The sequence below is a fragment of the Taudactylus pleione genome, unplaced genomic scaffold (assembly GCF_031769625.1).
Source record: "Taudactylus pleione unplaced genomic scaffold, aTauple2 ptg001648l, whole genome shotgun sequence".
Classification (NCBI taxonomy): domain Eukaryota; kingdom Metazoa; phylum Chordata; class Amphibia; order Anura; family Myobatrachidae; genus Taudactylus; species Taudactylus pleione.
Window position 1 is genome coordinate 603,808 of NW_028286045.1, and position 7,696 is coordinate 611,503.

The 7,696-nt window shown below is 42.2% G+C and overlaps 1 pseudogene; it reads right to left on the reverse strand.

The window, feature by feature from the left end:
* Positions 1 to 259: 259 nt before the first annotated feature.
* Positions 260 to 378, reverse strand: LOC148442040 (5S ribosomal RNA; annotated as a pseudogene).
* Between the last annotated feature and the right edge of the window lie 7,318 nt (positions 379 to 7,696).

The window sequence follows — 7,696 nt, forward strand, 5'->3', positions numbered from 1 at the left end:
TCAATAAGTACAGATTCAAACATAAGGACCCAGGTGTAAAAACATATACCCTTGGATCATATTAATACAGGAAGTTCTCAACATATAATAATTAAAACATAAATAAATAAAAACACCTAAAACTTATTTCGGTGGTTACAAATTTTTCTCTCGTTTTCTCCATTTTTCAGGGCAATATTCATTGTAGTAAGCTTTACATGGGATTGTCCTAAAAGAGGATCAGATCTCTTCCTTTATACGATGGATTTTCACCTTACATTATCTACTGCTCCTGGTATTCTTGGGTGGTCTTCCATCCCAGTACTAGCCAGGCCCATCACTGTATAGCTTCCAAGATCAGACGAGATTGGGCACTTCCAGTGTGGTATGGCCGTAGGTATTTATTATGATGTCCTGTATCTACTGAGATCTCTAACTCTTTATAAAAATCGAGCAATCTAATAGCTTTCGTTCAGCCCGTATGGAGACAATGTATTTAGCTCATATATCCAGTACATCTCCCTTTGAGATAGTTTTCTAGCTAGATCACCTCCCCGGGGACCCGGGGTAACATGTTCAATAGCTCTAAAAGTCATATTATCTATTGAGGAGTTATGCTTTGTTAGGAAGTGTCTGGAAACTGAATAGGTAGTTAATTTATTCTTAATATATCTGATATGTTCCTGTATTCAGAGTTTTAATGGGCGTTTTGTTTTCCCTACGTATTTAAGTCCGCAGGGACATTCTATAAGATAGATCACAGAGGTGGTGTTACAGTTTACGAATTGTTTCATATGGTATTGTTTTGAGTTATTATGATTAAAAAAAGTTTTTCTATTTGGATGAAGGTATTTACACACAATACAAAGGCCACATTTATAGGCACCCACACATTTTGTTGTTAAGGTATTTGATATTGCTTTTTCTGGTAATAAACTTGGTGCTAGGATTTCTTTGAGATTTCTGGATTTTCTGAAGGTGATTATAGGTTGCTCTGGTATCACTTCTTCTAGTAATGGATCCATTTTCAATATGTTCCAGTGTTTCTTGATAGTATTTCTAATTCTTCTTTCCTCACAGTTATATTGTGTAATGAAGGCTACTTGATTGTTCTGTATATTTTGTTGTATTTTAGGATTACTGACGTCCAATATCTCTTCTCTTTTGAGATGTGCACATCTGGTAATAGCCGCATTGATTATTTTTTCAGGGTAATCACGATCTCTAAATCTATCAGCATATAATTTAATTTAATCTTCACAGAGAGGATCTGTGCTACAGTTGCGTTTGATTCTGTAAAACTGTGAGAATGGAATATTAGTCTTCCAGCTACTTACATGTCCGCTTTTATAATGTAAGTAGCTGTTAGTGTCCACTGGTTTAATAAAATATATATATAATATGTATAAATATACATACATATATATATATATATATATATATACATATATATGTATGTACATATATACGTATGTGTGTATATATATATATATATATATATATATATATGCATATGTATACATATAAACGTTCTGGCAAGGATTGCTCCCAGCACAATGACAAAGGAAGGCGGCACTCCAATGAATAAATCAAATCAATATGTATTAATAATGCATCAACATAGTTATATCCATAAGTCTTATGGATATAACTATGTTGACGCATTATTAATACATATTGATTTGATTTATTCATTGGAGTGCCGCCTTCCTTTGTCATTGTGCTGGGAGCAATCCTTGCCAGAAGGTTTATATGTATACATTTTTTAGGATGGCACCCGTTTTTTCATATCTATTGTCCTGAGTGCCAGGCTTACTCGACTATATATGTATGTATATATATATATGTAATATATATACATATGTATATATATATATATATGTATGTATATATATATATATATATGTATGTATGTATATATATATATATATACACGTATGTATATATGTATGTATATATATATATATATATATATATATATGTGTAAATATATATGTATATATATATGTATGTGTAAATATATATGTATATATATATATATATATATATATATATATATTAGGGGTGAGCGGGTTCAGATTTCTGAAATCCGAACCCCCCCCGAGCCCCCCCGATCCGAGGCCGATCCGAGTCAGGCTCGACTTTTCCCGCCTGACTCGGATCTGAAATCGAGGCAAAACGTCATCATCCCGCCTTCTGAGTCTCGCGGGTTTTGGATCCTATATAAGGTACCCGCGTCGGCGCCATTTTCTCACTCGGCTGTGGACAGTGAAGAGGGAGGGTGGGAGTTAGGGCTGACTGGGCTGTGTAGTGTAGTGTAGTGTAGTGCAGAGTAGTGTTGTGCTGTGCTGTGCTGCGCTGTGCTGCTGTTGTCCACTTCTTCAAAGTCCATAGGGGCTGGCTGTGTTGTGCTGTGCTGCTGTTGTTAATAGGGGCTTTGTCCTCTACTTCAAAGTCCATAGGGGCTGGCTGGACTGTGTTGTGCAGTCAGTTCTCCATAGGGGCTGTGTCCACTCCAAAGTCCTGTGCAGTGTCCTAGTCCTAAAGGGGTGCTGTAGTGTTGTCCAGGGGTGCTCTGTCCATCAGGGTGCTCCCCCCAAGTGCTAAAAAAATAATATTTTTTGTGTGTTTGTGAATTGTGTGCGCAGTAGCCGCATGTGCATCAACAAAGTAGTGCCAAGCGTGTGCCTGTGTCATAAGTAAAGGGCCAGCTGGCTTGACCGTTAAAGGGTGCTGTAACCCCCAAAGTACACTCCAGTCCAAACCAAAAAAAAATTATTTTCTGTGTTTGTGAATTGTGTGCGCAGTAGCCGCACGTGCATCAACAAAGTAGTGCCAAGCGTGCGCCTGTGTCATAAGTAAAGGGCCGGCTGGCTTGACCGTTAAAGGGTGCTGTAACCCCCAAAGTACACTCCAGTCCAAACCAAAAAAAAATTATTTTCTGTGTTTGTGAATTGTGTGCGCAGTAGCCGCACGTGCATCAACAAAGTAGTGCCAAGCGTGCGCCTGTGTCATAAGTAAAGGGCCGGCTGGCTTGACCGTTAAGGGTGCTCTAACCCCCGAAAGTACACTCCAGTCCAAACCAAAAAAAAAATTATTTCTGTGTTTGTGAATTGTGTGCGCAGTAGCCGCACGTGCATCAACAAAGTAGTGCCAAGCGTGCGCCTGTGTCATAAGTAAAGGGCCGGCTGGCTTGACCATTAAAGGGTGCTGTAACCCCCAAAGTACACTCCAGTCCAAACCAAAAAAAAAATTATTTTCTGTGTTTGTGAATTGTGTGCGCAGTAGCCGCATGTGCATCAACAAAGTAGTGCCAAGCGTGCGCCTGTGTCATAAGTAAAGGGCAGCTGGCTTGACCGTTAAAGGGTGCTGTAACCCCCAAAGTACACTCCAGTCCAAACCAAAAAAAAATTTATTTTCTGTGTTTGTGAATTGTGTGCGCAGTAGCCGCACGTGCATCAACAAAGTAGTGCCAAGCGTGCGCCTGTGTCATAAGTAAAGGGCCGGCTGGCTTGACCGTTAAAGGGTGCTGTAACCCCCAAAAGTACACTCCAGTCCAAACCAAAAAAAAAATTATTTTCTGTGTTGTGAATTGTGTGCGCAGTAGCCGCACGTGCATCAACAAAGTAGTGCCAAGCGTGCGCCTGTGTCATAAGTAAAGGGCCGGCTGGCTTGACCGTTAAAGGGTGCTGTAACCCCCAAAGTACACTCCAGTCCAAACCGAAAAAAAATTATTTTCTGTGTTTGTGAATTGTGTGCGCAGTAGCCGCACGTGCATCAACAAAGTAGTGCCAAGTGTGCGCCTGTGTCATAAGTAAAGGGCCGGCTGGCTTGACCGTTAAAGGGTGCTGTAACCCCCGAAAGTACACTCCAGTCCAAACCAAAAAAAAAATTATTTTCTGTGTTTGTGAATTGTGTGCGCAGTAGCCGCACGTGCATCAACAAAGTAGTGCCAAGCGTGCGCCTGTGTCATAAGTAAAGGGCCGGCTGGCTTGACCGTTAAAGGGTTCTGTAACCCCCAAAGTACACTCCAAACCAAAAAAATATATATTTTCTGTGTTTGTGACTTGTGTGCACTGTGGCTGCACGTGCATCAACAAAGGAGCAGCGCCAAGCGTGCGCCTGTGTCCCATAAGTAAAGAGCCAGCTGGCTCATTTCTTAAAGGGTGGTGTAACCCACAAAGTGCACTACTCTCCAGCAAAAATAAAAAAATATTTTCTGTGTTTGTGTGCGCTTTAGCCACACGTATATATATCAATATAACATAAATGGAGGACCAAACTTTCTCTGATAAAAATAAAATAGGGAAAGATCAAGAACCACTTCCTACTAGTGCTGTTGCTGCTGCTGGGAGTTGTTCATCATCCCAGAGAGGAAGTAGGAACATCACTACTTTTACTAAACAATTGACCCTCCAACAGTCCCTAGCGATGAGGATGAAGTACGACAGCAGTCATCCTGAAGCAAAACGTATAACTGAGGCCTTGACTGCTATGTTGGTGTTAGACGTGCGTCCGGTATCCGACATTAGTGCAGTGGGATTTAGACAATTGATGGAGGTAGTGTGTCCTCGGTTCCAAATCCCGTCTAGATTCCACCTGCATCCTCAAAGCAGCAGCGACAAGCGTGCGTCTGTCTGTTAAAGGGTGGTGACACCCTCAAAGTGTGCTACACAAACAATTAAAATATTGTTCTTTTTTCTGTCTTTGTGAAATGTGTGGGCTGTAGCCGCACCTGCATCCTTAAAGCAGCAGCGACAAGCGTGCGTCTGTCTGTTAAAGGGTGGTGACACCCTCAAAGTGTGCTACACAAACAATTAAAATATTGTTCTTTTTTTTTCTGTCTTTGTGAATTGTGTGGGCTGTAGCCGCACTTGCATCCTCAAAGCAGCAGCGACAAGCGTGCGTCTGTCTGTTAAAGGGTGTTGTAACTCTCAAAGTGCTCCAAAAAATCAAAAAAATTTTTTTAATGTGTTTGTGACTTGTGTGCGATGTAGCCACACTTGCATCCTCAAAGCAGCAGCGACAAGCGTGCGTCTGTCTGTTAAAGGGTGGTGACACCCTCAAAGTGTGCTACACAAACAATAAAAATATTCTTCTTCTTTTTTCTGTCTTTGTGAATTGTGTGGGCTGTAGCCGCACCTGCATCCTTAAAGCAGCAGCGACAAGCGTGCGTCTGTCTGTTAAAGGGTGGTGACACCCTCAAAGTGTGCTACACAAACAATTAAAATATTGTTCTTTTTTCTGTCTTTGTGAATTGTGTGGGCTGTAGCCGCACCTGCATCCTTAAAGCAGCTGCGACAAGCGTGCGTCTGTCTGTTAAAGGGTGGTGACACCCTCAAAGTGTGCTACACAAACAATTAAAATATTGTTCTTTTTTTTTCGGTCTTTGTGAAATGTGTGGGCTGTATCCGCACCTGCATCCTTAAAGCAGCAGCGACAAGCGTGCGTCTGTCTGTTAAAGGGTGGTGACACCCTCAAAGTGTGCTACACAAACAATAAAAATATTCTTCTTCTTTTATCTGTCTATGTGAATTGTGTGGGCTGTAGCTGCACCTGCATCCTTAAAGCAGCAGCGACAAGCGTGCGTCTGTCTGTTAAAGGGTGGTGACACCCTCAAAGTGTGCTACACAAACAATTAAAATATTGTTCTTTTTTTTTCTGTCTTTGTGAATTGTGTGGGCTGTAGCCGCACTTGCATCCTCAAAGCAGCAGCGACAAGCGTGCGTCTGTCTGTTAAAGGGTGTTGTAACTCTCAAAGTGCTCCAAAAAATCAAAAAATTTTTTTTAATGTGTTTGTGACTTGTGTGCGATGTAGCCACACTTGCATCCTCAAAGCAGCAGCGACAAGCGTGCGTCTGTCTGTTAAAGGGTGGTGACACCCTCAAAGTGTGCTACACAAACAATAAAAATATTCTTCTTCTTTTTTCTGTCTTTGTGAATTGTGTGGGCTGTAGCCGCACCTGCATCCTTAAAGCAGCAGCGACAAGCGTGCGTCTGTCTGTTAAAGGGTGGTGACACCCTCAAAGTGTGCTACACAAACAATTAAAATATTGTTCTTTTTTCTGTCTTTGTGAATTGTGTGGGCTGTAGCCGCACCTGCATCCTTAAAGCAGCTGCGACAAGCGTGCGTCTGTCTGTTAAAGGGTGGTGACACCCTCAAAGTGTGCTACACAAACAATTAAAATATTGTTCTTTTTTTTTCGGTCTTTGTGAAATGTGTGGGCTGTATCCGCACCTGCATCCTTAAAGCAGCAGCGACAAGCGTGCGTCTGTCTGTTAAAGGGTGGTGACACCCTCAAAGTGTGCTACACAAACAATAAAAATATTCTTCTTCTTTTATCTGTCTATGTGAATTGTGTGGGCTGTAGCTGCACCTGCATCCTTAAAGCAGCAGCGACAAGCGTGCGTCTGTCTGTTAAAGGGTGGTGACACCCTCAAAGTGTTCTACACAAACAATTAAAATATTGTTCTTTTTTTCGGTCTTTGTGAAATGTGTGGGCTGTAGCCGCACCTGCATCCTTAAAGCAGCAGCGACAAGCGTGCGTCTGTCTGTTAAAGGGTGGTGTAACTCTCAAAGTGCTCCAAAAAATAAAAAACTATTTTTTTTATGTGTTTGTGACTTGTGTGCGATGTAGCCGCACTTGCATCCTCAAAGCAGCAACGACAAGCGTGCGTCTGTCTGTTAAAGGGTGGTGACACCCTCAAAGTGTGCTACACAAACAATAAAAATATTCTTCTTTTTTCTGTCTTTGTGAATTGTGTGGGCTATAGCCGCACCTGCATCCTTAAAGCAGCAGCGACAAGCGTGCGTCTGTCTGTTAAAGGGTGGTGACACCCTCAAAGTGTGCTACACAAACAATTAAAATATTGTTCTTTTTTTTTCGGTCTTTGTGAAATGTGTGGGCTGTAGCCGCACCTGCATCCTTAAAGCAGCAGCGACAAGCGTGCGTCTGTCTGTTAAAGGGTGGTGACACCCTCAAAGTGTGCTACACAAAGAATAAAAATATTCTTCTTCTTTTTTCTGTCTTTGTGAATTGTGTGGGCTGTAGCCGCACTTGCATCCTCAAAGCAGCAGCGACAAGCGTGCGTCTGTCTGTTAGAGGGTGGTGTAACCCTCAAAGTGTGCTCCACAAACAATAAAAATATTCTTTTTTTTTTTCTGTGTTTGTGAATTGTGTGGGCTGTAGCCGCACTTGAATCCTCAAAGCAGCAGCGACAAGCGTGCGTCTGTCTGTTAAAGGATTACATCGGTGACAGCATCCAAGTAGGCATGTCAGACAGTCCGTACCTGTACTGGCAGGAAAAAGAAGCAATTTGGAGGTCCCTGTACAAACTGGCTCTATTTTACCTGAGTTGCCCCCCCTCCAGTGTGTACTCCGAAAGAGTGTTTAGTGCAGCCGGGAACCTTGTTAGCGAAAGGCGTAGGAGGTTGCTTCCACAAAATGTGGAGAAGATGATGTTCATAAAATGAATGATCAACTCTTCCAGGGAGACCAGCCTCCAGAACGTACAGAGGGACCTGTGGTTCCAGCAGGAACGAATTAATACTCTGTGAGGATGAGGATGTACATAACACTGAAGAGGGTGAGGAATCTGTGGATGAGGAGGATGAGGACGACTTCTTGCCTCCGTAGAGCCAGTTTGTGCAGGGACAGATTAATTGCCAGCTTGTTTTGTGGGGGCCCAAACGAACCAATCATTTCAGCCACAGTTG